General features: G+C 56.1%; 1 protein-coding gene and 1 non-coding gene across 2 annotated transcripts in view; one reads left to right on the top strand and one right to left on the bottom strand.

Moving 5' to 3' along the window:
• Positions 1–17,831, bottom strand: part of SORCS2 (sortilin related VPS10 domain containing receptor 2) — a 329,996-nt gene that overhangs the window by 225,747 nt on the left and 86,418 nt on the right. The window lies entirely within an intron of this gene.
• TRNAY-GUA (transfer RNA tyrosine (anticodon GUA)) lies at positions 12,478–12,549 on the top strand. Its single transcript has one exon. It is a non-coding gene; the product is annotated as a tRNA-Tyr (tRNA).

Here is a 17,831-nt window from a genome sequence, read left to right as displayed (position 1 = left end):
AAAGGCTACCCACTCCAGTATTCTGGCCTGGAGGATTCAATGGACTGCATAGTCCATGGGGTCACAAAGAGTCAGACACGACTGAGCGACTTTCACTCTCTCACTCACTAGCCCTCGGTATTGGATTCTTGAGCCATGAGCAGCCAAACCTGAGTTTGGGAACACCTTCACTGGGCCTGTAAACAGGCACTCACCCCTTTCCCGAGAGTCTCAGGGGTAGTGACCACCCCCGGCAGGGAGGTCTGGAAGAATCTGCGTAAGGAGCAGGAGCTTCAGGAAAACCCAGCCAAGGGTCAACAGGAGGCTGAGTCTACACCAGAGCGGGTCTGGGGGCCTACATAGGCGAGGGTGTCCATATCAGCAGTGCCCAACATTTTTGGCACCATGGACCAGGGCCTACATAGGTGAGGGCCTCTCTATCAGCGGTCTCCAAGGGGCACCGGGGACCAGTATCGTGGAGGACAATTTTTGTGCTGATGGAGGGCAGGAGACGGCCTTGCTTTTACCCTCAGCTCACCTCCTTCTGTGCAGCCTTGTGCCTAACAGGTCATGGTGGGTACCAGTCTGTGGCCCAGAGATTGGGGATCCCTGGTCTATACCATGTGGAGGGGGAAGCGGGACACATGGAGACAACTGCCCCTTCTTCCCAGCCTGATTCCCCAAACCCAGGCTTAAGCTGACCTATGGGGCCCCAATCAGAGCCCCATGACTCACTCGCTGTGGGATCCTCCCAAAGACAGCACAGCTGCGGCCCCCACCATGGGTCTAGGCAAGCTCTGGGAGCTGGAAATACTCCCTGGGTGACAGCAAACCAGGTTGGCCAGGCCTGAAAGACTTGGCCAGACAGGTAAATCGATGGTGCACGACCGCAGTGCCCTCCCCGAGTCCGTGGCAGACGTCACCAATCAATCACCACGCTGTTGCTGAAACCACGTTAATTTCAGCATCTCTCCCAGCTCAGAGTCCAGGTACCAGATGACCTATTAATAAATTACCTTTGATGCTGAAAACCCTCGCCCCCTCTAGGCTGAGCCGCTGGGAAGACGGCTCACAACTTGCTGGAGAGCAAGCTTCTCTGTCCTGGATTCTTCCTTCTCTGTCCCTGGGTGGAACTGGGCCGTGCCTGAGGTCTACAAAGAGGAATTTTCATGGAATCACGGCAAGCCTGGGAAATCATACCATTCGTCGTGACCCTGAATTAAGACACAGAGTGCACACAGCCAGCATCGCTCGGGGCCGGAGCTGCTGGGGCTTAATTGAGAGGAGGCGGCACAGAGGTGGCAAGCCAAGCAGCCTGGGGCTGGGGCAGGGGAGTCAAGGCCCCTCCAAGGTGACTCTGAGCTCCCGAAATGGGCCAGACCCTCACAGTAAGCAGAGTCTCATGGAAGCTGGTATTAGCAGGCGGTCTCCCCGCAGGCTGGCAATCCCCAGAGAGCAGAAAGGGCAGAGGCCAGAGGACTGCCGCCTGGTCTCTCCAACCCAGGCAGGTGAGAGAATTTTTGCAGCTCCGTTCTCGTAGCCTTCCCATATAATTTACATCGCAGCCAACAAGCCACCGCCCAGGTATTTGTGCTGGAGGAGATTCTCGGGGCAGCCTGGATAGGGCAGGAGTCTCAGGTTCAAGACCACACTCTGCCTCTCCCCACAGGAACCTTGGGCATGCCAGGGCCTCTCCAAGCCTCCATCCCTTCCCCTGAAAGATGGAGCAACTTGGCCCTCAGGTGAAGATCGTTCTGATGATGGAATGTACGGGGACCTGGGAAAGCAGAGCTTCAGTTATTTCTGAGAGATGACTCCTGCTGCTTCTGATGTCGTGGGCTTCTTGTTCAGGGAGAGGTCACACCGGGCCCCTCCTGTGCATGTGCAGAAGTTGAGTCACCCAGCCCCAGCCGGCGGGGGAGGGCGGAGGGGCTTTGTGCCCCCTGAGCTGGTCCTTGGGGAGGTGGGTGGTGGGGAGGACCTCCCCCTCCCAGGGGACCAGGGAGCATCCTGGCCAGAGGGACTGTAACCTCAGCATCTTCCCTCTGGGATTTGTAAGGGGCTTGAACTGTTGTCTTTCAGTCACGCAGTCGCATCTGACTCTTTGCGACCCCATGGACTGTAGCCTGCCAGGCTCCTCTGTCCATGGGATTTCCCAGACAAGAATACTGAACCAGGTTGTCATATCCTACTCCAGGGACAGAACCTGCCTCCCCTGCATTGGCAGGCAGATTCTTTACTGCTGAGTCACCAGGGAAGATCCAAGGGATTGAATAGCCACGTCCAAAAGATGTGTCTGAATCCTAATCCCTAGAACCTGTGAATGGGAACTTATTTGGTGGGGGGGGGGGGGGGGAGGAGGTCTTTGCAGATATAAGCAAGTTAAGCGTCTCAGGACAAGATCACCTGCATTATCCGAGAGAGTCTTAAGCCTTGTGACAAGTGCTCTTATAAGAGGCAGAAGAGGAAACACACAAGGAGGAGACTGTGTGAAGACACAGCCTGGAGTGATGTGGCCACAAGCCAAGGACACCGGGGGCCACCGGAAGCTGGAAGAAGCAGGAAGCGTCCCCTCTACAGCCTTCAGAGGGAGCCCAGCCTTGCTGACACCTTGTTCTCAGACATCTGGCCTCCACACCATGAGAGAAGCCGTTTTTAAGCCCCCAGTTTGCAGTAACTTGTTCCCTGGGACACTGATGCAGGCTTAGTTATTGGGGAGATCTCAGTTAGGCCACGGAGAAGGCAATGGCACCCCACTCCAGTACTCATGCCTGGAAAAATCCCATGGATGGAGGAGCCTGGTGGGCTGCAGTCCACGGGGTCACTAAGAGTCGGACTCGACTGAGCGACTTCACTTTCACTTTTCATTTTCATGCATTGGAGAAGGAAATGGCAACCCACTCCAGTGTTCTTGCCTGGAGAATCCCAGGGATGGGGGAACCTGGTGGGCTGCCGTCTATGGGGTCGCACAGAGTTGGACATGACTGAAGTGACTTAGCAGCAGCAGCAGCAGCTAGGCCAGGAGGGGAGTTCAGCCCCAGGTCCCCGGGAAGCACAGGCGGGAAGGCCCCTGAATGGGACCTTCTCGTGAGAAAAGGGGCTCCACCCTGGTGACCCTGCTCGGGGCCAGGGGGGTCCTCAAGGAGGAGGCTGAGTCCAGCCCTGAGTGCGGTTGAGGCCGGAAGACCCTCTGAACCCAGCTCCTCCAGCTCTGCCGACGGCCGCCTGCAGGCCCACGTGGACTCAGAGCAGTGTATTGTGGCCCCCAAGACTGGGCAAGACTCATTTTCAACCACTGGGAAGAGCATTTAGAAAAAAAGCCTCAAGAATGCTGGGGAGCCTGCTGTTATGGGCCCACGGAGCTCCAAGTGATTCAGTGGAAAACGAAAGAGATTTTTCTTCCTGGGAGCGGTAATCCAAGGTCATGGGGAGGTGCCTTCGAGGGCGCCATGGAGCCCGGTAGCTGGTGTAAGTCATCAGGCAGAGGCCAGGATGGAGACCGTGACGCAGGCAACGATGGGGCTGCGGGTGCCGGCGGGTTTAAGGGACGCACTCCCAGGGGCCGAGCTGCCACAGCCCAGCCCTGGTCCTGAGCCGCGGGCCTCCCCAGATCCTCCTTCCAGACCCTCCTCAACACCAGCCTTTCAATCCAGTATCTACAGTTTTCTCTTCTGCGTGCTCAGTCACTTCAGTCGTGTCCGACTCTTTGCAACCCCATGGACTGTAGCCCGCCAGACTCTTCTGTCCATGGGATTCTCCAGGCAGGAATACTGGAGTGGGTTGCCATGCCCTCCTCCAGGGGATCTTCCCGACCCAGAGGTCAAACCCATGTGTCTTACATCTGCTGCACTGGTGGGCGAGGGTTTTTTTTTTGCCACTAGGGTCACCTGGGAAGCCCTTCCTCTGCCTGTTCTAGGTCTCACCTAGTCTGGCTCCCCTTGGCCCAGGGCAGGCCCCTAGAGGCTCCCCCCACCTGCCTCCCTGGATCTCACAGGCTGTCTCCATGGAAGCTGCCCTTCCTGGAGAGGCTGGCCGTGGGGCCACCCACCCTGCCCCCCACCCCCAGCTCCCTGCCTCTGCTGTGTCCACACCAAGGCTCGAGCAGGAAGACCTGGAGCCCGGCCGACCCCTTGACCTCTGTTTCCCAGCTGGTGTTCTCCATCGTGAGGAAAGAGGAACAGCAGGCTGGGAGTTGTAAAGGCAAAGCTAGAGGAGGAAGCTTCCTGTGGGGCTTGATGGAGGCTATGTAGACGAAGCGGGCTCTGTGGAGCCAGGTTGGACCCCTGTGTGATGGACAAGTCGGGGGGCAGCCCCCCAGGCTCCGGGCTGGTGAGACCCTGGTGCTCTGCCTGCAGCCCATCCTGCCCAAGGCAGCTGTGTTCCCAGGGACTTGGGGTGCCTGTAAGAGCAGGACATGGCTGTCCACGGTGATAAAAGGGACAAGCGGGTCTCACCTGGAGATGGGCAGGGGGGTGCTTCTGTGAGGACCCAGAAAGGCAACGGGGGTGCTCAGGTTTCCCGCAGGGCTCTCGGGAGCTTGTGCCCACGGGGAGGTCCAGCCTGGGGCCTGAGTCCTGCGTCGCTTGCTCACTCATTCATTCAACAAACAACCCTTAAGCACTCAGCTCGTGCCCCTATGGGAAATAAGTCAGCCAGGCTCCACACTTGGGGAGGGGCCCCCCCTTTCAGCAGGAGCGGCAGACAATGCACACACACACGCGCACACACGTGTGCGCACACACATGCATGTACACACGCGCGCACACACGTGTGTGCACACACAAACGGGCATGCGCGCGCACACACGCACACACATGTACGCATGCACACACGTGCGCACACACATGCGCACGCACGCACAAGCACTCACACACGCACACACATGCACGAGCGCACACACACGCACAAACACACACGCGCACGTGCGCACACACACACACACACACACACATGAGAAAGGAAAAGGGGACCCGCAGAGGGATAGGGTTGTGTGCAGTGAAGGCTGACATTTAATCTGTAACGCCCCTTTCAGCTCAGCATCCTCTCATTTAAAGATAGCATCATTTGGGGTTTTTTCCTTTTAAATGAGATCAGAGTGGAGAAGGTAAAAAGGAGAAGAAAACCCCGCAGCGGTGCGAGCAGCAAGCAAGCTGAGGACTGAAAGCCTCCTCTTTCCACACTGTCATCAGCGCTTTCTAGCCAAAGCCTTTTAGATCTCACGGGGCCGCACTCCCGTCTGTTCCACAAATCTCGCTAAAGCAGGCTTCCCCGAGACCGTGTTCCTTCCCATGGCAAGGCCATCGTAATTCCATCCAGCCGCTCCATCTCGGCTCCGTCAGAAAGAAAATTCATGAAATATGAGGAAGATAAAAGTTGATGCTGTGCAGGCTCGCTCGTTCCTGACTCGGGAAATGCGGGGGTGTGTGAGTCGTGTGGCAGCGGTGGTCTTCCGTGGGGGAGACAGAGAGGTAACTCTCGCACACCTGAACCCACCACCTTGGAGAACACACTTGGAGGAGCGCAACCTGCAGGCGGCCGAGTCCCCCCGCGTGGATGGTGGGGCCTTGGGGCGGATAACTCTGAGACGCCTCTCATCACACATTGATTTTTACTGCGCTGTGTTTTCTAGGAAACACCAGAGAAGTGAAGGAAGGTAAAAGCCCTTGAGTGCTTGGAAAAAAAAAAAAGCTGGGAAGTAACATTTGTGGATCTAGAACAGCCTGACTTTCTGACGTCCAGAAATGCTACTTTCTAAGTCAGCGGGATTCAACATTTTTGGTTTGTTTCCCAAGTGCGGGGACTCAGGGATACTCCCTTTATTAAGAAACTGACAGACCCATAAAAGGGAAGCTGTTCGGGAGATGGTTGGCCTGGGACCTGGCCTGTAGTAAATGCTCAATAAGTGTGAGTTTCTCTTTACCCTGGAGGCCCCACCTCTGATAAGTGAAAGGTGTGCATTAGATTATCTCAAAGTCCCACAATTCTGAGAATCCAGGTGGAAAAAGTTCTGCTTAGACTTGACTTCCAAGTTATTTTCAGGGACTCCTCTGGCGGCCCAGCAGTTAAGAATCCGCCTTCCAAGGCAAGGGACGAGGGTTCAATCCCTGGTCGGGGAACTAAGATACCATATGCCACAGGGCAACTGAGCCCCTGCACAGCAACTGCTGAGCCTGCGATCTAGAGTCTACACGCCCCAACAAGACAGAGGCCAGCACTGCTCCCGGAAGAACCCGAACGCCAAAACCCGATGCTGAATGCCCGATGCAGCCAAGAATGAGTGAACGAATAAGTGAGTTCATATGAAACAAAGTTATTTTCATATTTACGTTAGTGGAAAACATTACCAAAAATGTCTTATCTTTCACCCACTTATTAAAAACACATACACACATCAAGGACCTGCCGTGAGCCAGTACTCTTGAACCTTAGCTCACTGGACCTTTCTAGAACCATGAGGCCAGCAGAGCAGCTGATACAAGAGGCCCGGAAAGTCCTGAGGGCACGTAGCAAATGGGTGGGGTCCAAGATGGACTATTCCCCAACTTGAGGGCCCGTGCCTGTATTTCTCGCCTGGCTAGCACACCATAAGGACTGTGTCAGAAGATACAAGGTCCAGGCGGTTCCAAGTGCTTTTCAACCGAGCATCTCATTTTCCGCCATCAACCCCCACAAGAAGGGGTTTTCTAAGTGCCCGTCTCTGCATTTCACAGACAAGAAACTGAGGCTGGGAGCTCTGCAGGGCCACCCGCGTCCAGGGGAGATGCACGTGGTTCCCTCCAGTCCCTTCCCGTCCAGAGCCGCCTGGGGAGGGCTCTCGCTGGTGAGGGCAGGCTCTGCCTGTCTGGCTGCGGCTGGTTGTGCCAGGCCTGGACATGGGCCCTCAGTGAACGGGTCATCTTCTCCCTCCTGGGAATTTGGAACTAGGCCTGGAGAAGCAGGCTGAGGGGGCCTTTGAGCTGTTCTCTGATAAGGCCTCTGGTGCGAGGCTGCTGTGATAAGCGGGTCTGTGGAGCAGACCAAGCGCCCAGCTGCAGGGCGTCCTCGGACGGAAAAAGGGGGGAGAAAGTGTCTGATGAAGCGGGGAGTGGACAGGCCCCGCCCCGCCCCCACGCCACGATGCTCGCCCCCCAGTACTGTCTGCCCAGCCACACCCCTCCCTATGATGCTTGCCCCCCAGTATTGTCTGCCCAGCCCTGTCCCCACGCCATGATCCACATCCCCCAGTACTGTCTGCCCCCTGGATCAGGAGCATGTCTGATTTCTAACTACCAGCCTCTCTGTACTTAAGTTAAATGGAGGCAGTTTCTATTTTGCAACCTGCAGAGCTCTAACTGGGACACGCCATGATTCCCCCTCAGCTCTTTCTGCTCCAGACACTGCAGGATTATACACCAGGAGAGAGAGCCAGAGAGGGGGGGGTCCCAGAGGCGTGCGCTGGCTTTGGCACGACCTCGGGGTGGGCGCTTGCCTCCCTTCCCTCCCCGGCACCCGCTGTCCTACCTGCACATCTTCCGAGTTACCCATTTTCGCACCTGCCACGTGACAATCCAGGCTATGATAAGCCTGTCTTTATGTGGCCCCTCCCATGCACCCCGGGACTGCTTGCAAAGTTCCTCCTCCCCTGATCCTAGGGACAGGCATCAGCAAACCCAGCTCTCACACCCTCCCTGCTCTGCCCAGGCTTGTGCACCCACAACATACATGGTGTGTGCCCCGTGCCCCTCTCTGTACTGAGCTCAGGGAGCAGGGACTGCCAGGCCACTTCCTCCATGTCCTGGAAACTGACCATAGAGTTACCAGGCACCCACAGCCAGGAATGAAGAAGGGAATGGCAACCCACTCCAGTATTGCTGCCTGGAGAATCCCATGGACAGAGGAGCCTGGCAGGTACAGCCCACAGGGTCGCAAAGAGTCAGACACGACTGAGCCACTGAGCACCCATGCACGCACAGCAAGGAAGCTCATCCCAGTCACACTGGGCGTGCTGGGGTAACTTAAGTAGACCTGTCCCCAGGCAGAAAAAGCCCCTGAAACATGTAGAGAGGGGGCTTCCAGGTGCCCTGTCCTCCAATGGGGGAAAGGACAGGACAGACCAAGCCCCCTGCCTCCTGGCAAGGAGAGTGGACACACACAGGAGCAACGTAGAGTCCGGGGGGTCAGTGCTCAGGGGAGAGTAGCAGCGTGCTGGGGGAGACGGAAGGCCTCTCCCAGAAGGACATTTCAACACAGGGCCCAGGAGGTGGGGGCAAGTCACAGAGACGTGGGGGTTTGGTCTCCTGGGCCGGCCACAGCCCCAAGAAGAAGCCCCCACTGCAGAGTTTCCTTCGCCACCAATGGATTTTCAACCATTTCTTTCTGTCTGGGAGCGCATGTTACTGCACACCTACTACGCACCGGGGGTCTTCTTACATCACCTCATTGAGCAAGCGTTCCAGCCGCTCACAGGACAGACTGACTTGGCACCTGGGTCCCGATCTTCTCACAGTGGGGCTGCTTAGCACACAGCCCCCTCAAGGAACCCTCATGCCCACCCGTGTGAGAGTGAAAGGGGCCTGGGGCTGGGGGGCTAGGAACACGGCCATGAGTCCCAGGGTCAGGGACATGTACATGTCTGCATGCAGCCTTCTGCACAGCTGACGCTGAATCTCGGCAGCAGCGGCTGCTCTGGGAAGGGTGCTGACGGCACCCTCCGCTGGTGTGAGGCTGGAGGAAGGGCGCTGGGCTGCTCAGGATCAAAGCCCCCTCCACCTGGTCATCCCCAGTCGTGCCACCTGTGCCTCGAGGAAGCTGGGTGCTGTCCAGCCCCTGGTCCCCCTGGGGTCCGGAACCACACTCGGCTGAGTCACCAGCTGCCCAAACTCTGCAAGAACACGGAATCCAGAACGGGGTGGGGGTCGCTCAGCTGCTCTGGTCCCTCGGCCGGGAGCCCTGGGGCTGAACAGTTCCCAATGTGTGTCCCCCACAAGCTCCCCCACGGCCACCAGGATCGCCCAGTGGGCTTTCCATGAGAGATGTTGGCTCCTTCCAAGACTGGGACCCACCTTCCACAAGAGGCCAAACACCATCCTGCCTCTGACCCTGTTGGCTGAGATCCCTCCCCAGGGCCCAGAGGGGATCCCGAGGGCGGTTGCCAATCTCTCGTGATCACTGCAAGGCCTCAGGTGGGGGGGGTCGTTGGCACCCTAGCCATGTCCCCAGTGGTGCCCTGGGGTTAAAGGAGACAGTCAAGTTCACAGCATCTTCAGGGAAATTGTCTTAGATGCCAGAAGAGCCAAGGAGGTGTGCACTTTCCCAGACCCAATGCTGAGACTGGCTTTCGGAACTGCTTGCTTGAGGAAGAGCAGCCCTTCCATTACGGGAAGCGGGAAGCGGACAGCAGGCCTGCGCCCTGGGATGGGATGTGAAACTACGACCAGGGCCGCAGGGAAAGAGCAGTGCAGGGAGAGCTGAGAGCAGGTGCTGGGGGAGCTCTGCTGTGCAGGGGTGGCCGGGGGTGAGGGGCAGGGGAGGAGGGGCACAGAGGGAGGGGCGGGGGGAGGAGGGGCTGAGGGGGAGGAGGGGCGGGGTGGGGGAGGGGCCGCAGGGGGAGGGGTGGGGTGGGAGGAGGGGTGAGGGGAGGAGGGACTGAGGGGGAGGGGCGGGGGAGGGGAGGGACTGCAGGTGGAAAGGCGGGTGGGAGGAGGGGCCAGTCCTGTGGACCTGGGCGCTGCTGGCCGGCCAGTGCGCTGGCTTCTCAGGAGCATTTTCCACTTTGCTTTTTCCCAGGCCCACGTCCCTGCTGCGTGTTGTCAGGAAAGTGTCCAGCTACCGGTGACAGTTCCTGGGTCCACCGGGCCAGACCACGGCCTCAGTGGTTCCCCCAAACCCACGTCTAGGCTTGGCTGTGAAGGAATCTTGTCGACGTGGTTCGCATCTATGACGCTCAGTCCTTCTACGCCAGACTTTAACTGAGGAGGTGACTCTTGGATCATGCCGGGGCACCTCCTCTAGCTTGGTCAAGGACTTGAGAGCAAGTTTCCCAAAGAAATTCTGCCTCAAGGCCACTCCATCAGCTCCTGCCTGAGGGTCCAGCCGGCAGGTCTGCCCTGCAGCTTTCTGACTTGCTAACCGCCAATTACAGTAGCCATGTCCTTAAAATAAATCCATTAACCTTCGCCTTCCCAGGTGCCACGAGTGGTAAAGAATCTGCCTGCCAATACAGCAGACGGGAGTTCGATCCCTGGGTCAGGAAGATCCCCTGGAGGAGGGCATGGCAACCCACTCCAGTGTTCGTGCCTGGAGAATCCCATGGACAGAGGAGTGGGCTACAGTCCACGGGGTCGCAAAGAGTCAGACACGACTGAAGTGACTTGGCATGGCACGCACACTTATGCCTGTTTCTTCCTATTATCTGTCTATCCATTCATCCATACCTGTCCATCTGTCTCCCATTGCTTTAGTCTCTCTGGAGGGTCCTGGCTGCCACGCTGCCTGAGCCCCTAGAGGGCCCACTGGGCACTGGCCAGAGACTGCCCTCAGCGCCCACCTGCCCCACTCTGGGCGTTGGCACGGTGCCCACTGCAGTGCGTTATTCGCTCCCTCAGGGCCAGGGACCCAGTCTGTCCTTCTCACCACAGCTTTCAGGTGCCAAGCCCCCACCGGACCTCTCTGAGCAGTACAGAAGGGTCAGTCACTGTGCTGTGCTCTGAAGGCCCGGGCCGGGCCCCAAACCACAGCAGCAGAGTCCACGCCAAAAACTGTGTGTGTGTGCATGCGTGCACGCGTGTGTACGCTTGCACTCACGTTCATGTATGTTCAGGGCCCTTTGTGAACTGATCCCATCTTGGGGTTCTGGCATCTTCCCACCAGGATCCCTATAGTATGACTCCTAGACTTCAGCTTACCAACCTTCTGGAAGGTTCCAGATGTCTTGCTTCTGACCCTTTGCGCCTGCTGCTGCCTCTGCCTGGTACAGTCACCCTCCAGCCCTACTTGAGCCCATCAGCTCACTCCCATCTCTGGAGCTGTCCTTGGCCGAGGCAGGCTCTTCCTACATGTCTCCTGACCACCCATCCCCCGCTGGAAATCACCGTCCCTTTAGGTACCTGAGTCACCCCACCGGCTCCCAGGCTCCCTGGGGACACACTCTCCTTTGCACCTCCATACACCCAGAGTGCAGGAGACCCCCGCCTCCCATCCCCAGCTGCTGACCCAATGCCTCACATTCAACTCAGCAAACACACACTGATGTTTTATTGATGGTACATTTGTTCTAGAAACAGCTTTTCATCTTTGCTCATTAGCTTTTTGCATTCCTGATAACATCCCTCCTTCAGATGCTTTAATATGAAAAAATTAATGATCAATGCTTAGAACAAAGGTTGGCGAACATCGTGAGCCTAAAGGTGTTAGTCTAGCAAATTCTTCCATGTCCAGCATACAGAGCTGCACACGCCAGGGGCCTGTACCATCTTTGTGAAAGAAATCAATGAAACAAAGTATCTAATTGGCAATTATGGTCTCAAGGATGAAATGTTTTTTGTTTTTTTTTAAATTGAGGCTCAAATTCCGCTTTCCTCCACAATCTGAGCTGATGAAGTTTTGTTCCGTTATCTGGTCCTGCCTCCCAGTCACATGGGTCCCCGAGGGTGGGGGCCCCCTGCTGCTAAGTCACTTCAGTCGTGTCCAACTCTGTGCGACCCCATAGACGGCAGCCCACCAGGCTCCCCCGTCCCTGGGATTCTCCAGGCAAGAACACTGGAGTGGGTTGCCATTTCCTTCTCCAATGCATGAAAGTGAAAAGTGAAAGTGAAGTCGCTCAGTCATGTCCGACTCTTAGCGACCCCATGGACTGCAGCCAACCAGGCTCCTCCGTCCATGGGATTTTCCAGGCAAGAGTACTGGAGTGGGGTGCCATCGCCTTCTCCCCCCTAGGGCGACGCTAATGACACACAGGATGAGGACCCACCCGCCCTGTCTCACTCAGGTAGCCCCTCCTGACGGGATCGCGGGAGGTGGGGCTGGAGGCTCTTGCACCTGGCTTGTGAGTCTCTGCTCCCGGCTCCTCTAAGAAGCGTGGATCCGGGAAAGCAACAGGATGGGGGGTGAAGGGTGGGCAGAGGGCTCTGTCCATCCCTCTGCCTCTTCACAGGCTGCTCTTAGAGGACGGTGACCGAGCACCAGGGTTTGACACTGACACGCTAGGTCCTTCAAGACCTGGGCTCCGTCCTTGCCACTGGCATCTCCCTATAGCTGGCCCCTGTGCCAGTTGCGGGCTCCCTTGAGGCTCCATGTCCGCTGAGGTGGGGCATCCACCTAGCCCAGTTCCTGCTCCTTGGCCCTTCCCCACCCAGTGAATTCCCAGCTGCCCACCAAACCCTCCCCAACCAGCAATCCGTCTGCACAGCCAGCCCAGGAGGCCCCGGGAAGAGAGCTGGCAGCCAGAGCATCCCTGGGTGCCCCGGGCCACCTGCCGGTGTCAACTACAAATTGGCACTCACCAAGAGCATTGCCAGGGCTTCCCTGGTGGCTCAGATGGTAAAGCATCTGCCTGTAATGCGGGAGACCCAGGTTCGATCCCTGGGTCGGGAAGATCCCCTGGAGAAGGAAAAGGCAACCCACTCCAGTATTCTTGCCTGGAGAATTCCGTGGATTGAGGAGCCTGTAGGCTATAGTCCACGGGGTCGCAAAGAGTCGGACACGACTGAGCGACTTCATTTCACTTCACTTCAAGAGCATTGCCAATGATTGAACAACAAAGGCGCTTGCCATCTGCCTCTATGGAGCTTGAACCTCATGCTGCTATATTGACCTTCAACACCCCCTGAGGGAGTTCAGGGTGGAGTGAGACCCTCTGTGCTCCAGGGAATCTGGTGGGACAGGTCTTTAGATAGTTGGATGTTTTTAGGAACAGATTTTATGATCTCCATCCTTGCATCTGCTCATATCTAGAGAAGCACTCAATCCCTTCATGGGGACATCAGACCCTCACAACTAACAAAAACCTTTTGTAAAATGAGTGCTTCATAGCGTTGAACTCCTCCTTCACTAAAACCTTATATATTGACTTTTTGGAGCAGGCTCTCAGAGCTCGCTGAGATGCTGCCTCCTGGGCTGCAGGCTTCATTTTGCCCCAAATAAAACTGAACTCACCCCTGGAGAAGGAAACGGCAGCCCACTCCAGTATCCTTGCCTGGACAATTTCATGGACAGAGGAGCCTGGTGGGCTGTAGTCCATGGGGCTGCAAAGAGTTGGGCATGGCTGAGAGACTAACACTTACTTACTTACACAACTCTCAAGTTGTACATCTTTCTTTAGTTGACACCAGGATCCCAGCAACCCAGGGTGGGGACACTCATACTGCTCTAGAGACAAGGAAATGGAGCCTCAGATGTCAGGGTCCAGGCGCTATGAACTGCCAAGTGAACTCGGATGCCCAGGCCTTCCTCCAGAGCCCAGCTTCCTACTCCTTAAGGTTTATGTTCTAGAAGCATGGGGCATGCAGGCAGGTGAGGCAAGACACCTTGGACCTTGACCTGCAAGTCCGTATCAGCAAAGCCTGTATAAAGGGTGCCCATTGGGGATCATTCTGCAAAGCAAGACCTGCGTCCAGACCCGGAGGAAGGAGCCTCATCGCTGGGCCAGCAGCACTCAGGACCCGCCTGGTCCACACACAGAACAGCCTCCTCCCAGGAACACCATGCATCAAGGGGACGAGAGCGGCTCAGACCTCCCCTGGGTGCCTGGTCAGCTTGCTGTGTGACAGAGGGTCAGGGGGCCCAGTGAGTCCTCTTTCCCTAGAAGGAAGGTGACGATGGCATGGCTGGGATGCCCAGCCCTGCCCCATCACCAACAAGTGCCACGTAGAAGACACATGGGCAGGGTGGCAGGCTTGGGTCTGCAGGCCTTTCTTATGAATTCATTACTGAAGGCCTGGCAGCATCAGCTTTAATTGAAAAGACGCTTACATGAGGGAGCACAGAGGCTCTGTCCTCGCGAAGGGAGAAGGCATGGAATGGCTCTCTGGCATCTGAAGTGGGTTCTGTGAGTCTGAAGGGTCGGGGCAGCGGGAAAAGATGCTCGCTGGGACACTGGGCAGAGGCAGCCCCTCCCGAGCTCCTCTGACCCGCAGGGCCTGACCTAGAGCTGCAGAAACATGACCCAGGCCTCCAGCCTTGGCCTCAGCTGTCCCTTGGCCTGGAACTCTCTCTCCTTTAGACCCTCCAGGGCTGGCCGCCGCCCTCAAATGGCTCCTCCTGGGTGTGGGGCCTCCCTGACCACCCATCTGAAATGCCAGCTCTCGTTCCCTCTGCCGTGGTCACCCCCCTCCTTCACCCATCAGTCTGACGTCACCGATCTTCACGCGCGAAATGTTCACCCAGCACTGAGAACAGCCGTGGGCTCGGGATGAAGCGGCAGGGCCATGGGGGTAAAGCATCAGTGTTTGTTCTTTTCGTGGCCCGCCTTCTGCATGGGTGGAGAGGGACATGGCAACCCACTCCAGTATTCTTGCCTGGAGAATCCCCTGGACAGAGGAGTTGGCAGCAAACAGTCCACGGGATCGCAAAGAGTCAGACACGACTGAGTGACTAAGCCCTTCTGCATGGACTTGTGAGTTCCGCGGGGCCAGGGCGCTTTGTTCAAATGCTCAGCCCTAATGGCTCTGTCCTCTCCTCCTGGCTAGGGTCCAGCCCGTGTGTCCCCAGGCATCTCCCCACCACTGCAACAGCTCCTCCTTCTAGAGCAGCCTGTGGCTCCCTCAGCCCCAGGCAGGCCGACTTAGCTTCCGGCAGCCAAGGCCCCCACAGCATGTCAATGCACCTGTCCAGCAGGCCCCCACCAGGCCCACCACCCTCCGGACTCAGGATGGCCCCAGACACTCCTGCCTTCTCTTTCCTGCCCAGGTTGTCCCTCCCATCCAGATCCCCCTCCTGAAAATTTTCAAGAGAAGTAACTCAGAAGCCAGCTACCTACAGTGACCTCAGACATCAACACAGGCAGAATAACTTTAAAAGCTATTAGCATCTCAAATAATCACACTGTCTCCAGATGCCCCAGGGAGAGACCCTCATGATGGCCCCAGTGAAGTACGAGGCAGCACCTCTGTGTGCATGAAGAAGGGGAGGTGCAGGGAGGTTGAAGCAGGTGTCCTGAGCCACACAGCCCTGAGCTGCTCATCTGAAGTCAGCCTCTCCCAGCCTCATTCTCTGACCTGGCTCCCTGCCTGGGTACCTTCTCCTCTGCCTCTCAGACAACCCTGATCACAACCTTGTGTCTGTTGGTGGTATCTGCTCCTCCCCAGACACAGCCACAGACCCCTTGAGGGTTGCATCCTGTCTCAGTCTCCTTTTAAATCCCAGCACTGCCTGGTCCAGGGGCCAGGAAAGAGCACATGTGCTGGTGAATGGGATGCCCGTAGGGGGGTACAGCCCGGGGTGCCCCTGGTCATCCCAGAACTCTGCTTCATTTTCTTCCCCTCTAACAAGACTGAGGTGGGAAAGTGAATGGACAAAAAAGTGGGAAGGTGGGTGGATGAATGGATAGGTGCTGGATGGGTGGGTGGATGGATGGATGGAAGGAAGGATGGTGGGAGAGTGAATGGATGGGTAGATGGGTGGGTGGGTAGATGGATGAAATGGGTGGATGGATGGATGGAAGGATGGATGGATGGGTAGATGGATGGACAGATGGGTGAATGGATGGATAGATGGATGAGTGGATGGATAGATGGAAGGATGGGTGGTAGGAGAATGAATGGATAGGTGGATGGATGGATGGGTGGATGGGTGGATGGATGGATAGATGGATGGGTGGATGGATGGATAGACGGATGGGTGGATAGATGGATGGAAGGATGGATGGTGGGAGAGTGAGTGGATGGGTGGATGGATGGATGGATAGATGGATAGGTGAATGGATGGATAGATGGATGGAAGGAAGGATGGTGGGAGAGTGAATGGATGGGTGATGAATGGATGGGTGGATGGATGAAATGGGTGGATGGATGGATGGATGGATGGAAGGATGGATGGATGGGTAGATGGATGGACAGATGGGTGAATGGATGGATAGATGGATGGGTGGATGGGTGGATTGAAGGATGGATGGTAGGAGAATGAATGGATAGGTGGATGGATGGATGGATGGATAGATGGATGGGTGGATGGATGGATAGATGGATGGGTGGATGGATGGATAGACGGATGGGTGGATGGATGGATGGAAGGAAGGATGGATGGTAGGAGAGTGAGTGGATGGGTGGATGGATGGATGGATAGATGGATAGGTGAATGGATGGACAGATGGATGGTAGGAGAATGAATGGGTAGGTGGATGGATGAATGGATAGATGGATGGGTGGATGGATGGATGGAAGGATGGATGGTGGGAGAGTGAGTGGATGGGTGGATGGATGGATGATAGACGGGTGGGTGGGTGGGTAGGTAGGTGGACGCATAGATATGGTAAGTTGCTGTGAGACCCTGAGTAACTCCCTAACCAAATCTGATCCCATTTATCCATTTGGGGAAAAGAGATGGTAAGGCCCAAGGAGGAGAAGGAAAGGCTTTCCCTTGGCCACAAACCTGCCTAAGGAAGACTGGAACCCCTAGTCCTGTGACTTCAGTTCATCTGTCTCCCTCCTTTGTGACCTCTGACCTCCTCTCTTTTCTTTCCTTTCAACATGACTGAATGTGAGGACCACCGTCTGGCAATAGCTGCCCCCCTCTCTCTGATGACAAACTCTGGCTGTGACGCTAATCTCACATCCCCACCAGATGTCAGGTGGGAGATTGTCTTTAAACAGGTCTGCAGTGTGAAAAAATGAAATTCCTTGCAGGGTTCTCAGCCTTGGCTGCAGATTGAAATCATTGGGGGAGCTTTTAAAACAGACACAAGGGCCCTACTGCAGTCCAATTTACTCAGAATCTCTGGGGGTGGGGACCAGGCTTGTAATTTTTAAAGCGCCCTCAGAGACTGGGGACCAATCAGCTAGAGACTTGGCAGCCCTTGGTGGCTAGAAGAATGCAACAGACTAGACAGGTGTTTGAGAACAGAATCTCTCTGGATACTCAAGATTCTTTCTGTAGCTTCTGATCCATCACCTGCTCTCCCAGGAAACACCCAGGGAGCCGAGGGAAGAGAAATAAACCACACCACTTACCATCAGGATCTGTGCCAAGCCAACTGTGACTTCTCGGAGTGCTGAAGGTCTTGAAGAAACAACTTTTATCCATCAGATTAATCACAGGACCCCTGTCTCTGTCATCGTCTTTTCAGTCCCTTGCTGTGATTTTCATTATCATCATCACCAACAAACCACCACCATCACCACCATCATGACCATCATGACCATCATGACCATCACCACCACCATCGACGTCATTGCTGTCTCACATCCATCGTCAAGCTCTGTGCTGAACGCCTTTGTTTTTCCTCACATCTGACCTCACAACAACTCTTCAAGATACTGCAGTTTATTTCCCAAATGAACACATGGTAGTTCAGAGAGGTTAAACAACTTGCTCGAGGTCACACAGCCACAAGATGGCACAGTGGGGATCTGGATGCACGTCTGCTTGACACCTGATTTGGTGCTTTTAGTGGGAAGGGAGGGCTTTCCAGGGGGCATTAGTGGTAAAGAATCCGCCTGCCATTGCAGGGGAGGCAAGAGATGCAGGTTCAATCCCTGGGTCAGAAAGATCCCCGGAGGAGGAAATGGCTCCACCAATTCCAGTATTCTTGCCTGGGGAATCCCATGGACAGAGGGGCCTGGTGGGTTACAGTCCATGGGGTCACAAAGAGTCAGACACGACTGAGCAGCTGAGTACACAGCAGCACAATGGAAAGGGAAAGGCATCAAGACTCAGACTCC

The sequence above is a fragment of the Bubalus kerabau genome, chromosome 7 (genome assembly GCF_029407905.1).
Source record: "Bubalus kerabau isolate K-KA32 ecotype Philippines breed swamp buffalo chromosome 7, PCC_UOA_SB_1v2, whole genome shotgun sequence".
NCBI classification, from domain to species: Eukaryota; Metazoa; Chordata; class Mammalia; order Artiodactyla; family Bovidae; genus Bubalus; species Bubalus kerabau.
This window is presented reverse-complemented; position numbering and strand designations above follow the sequence as displayed.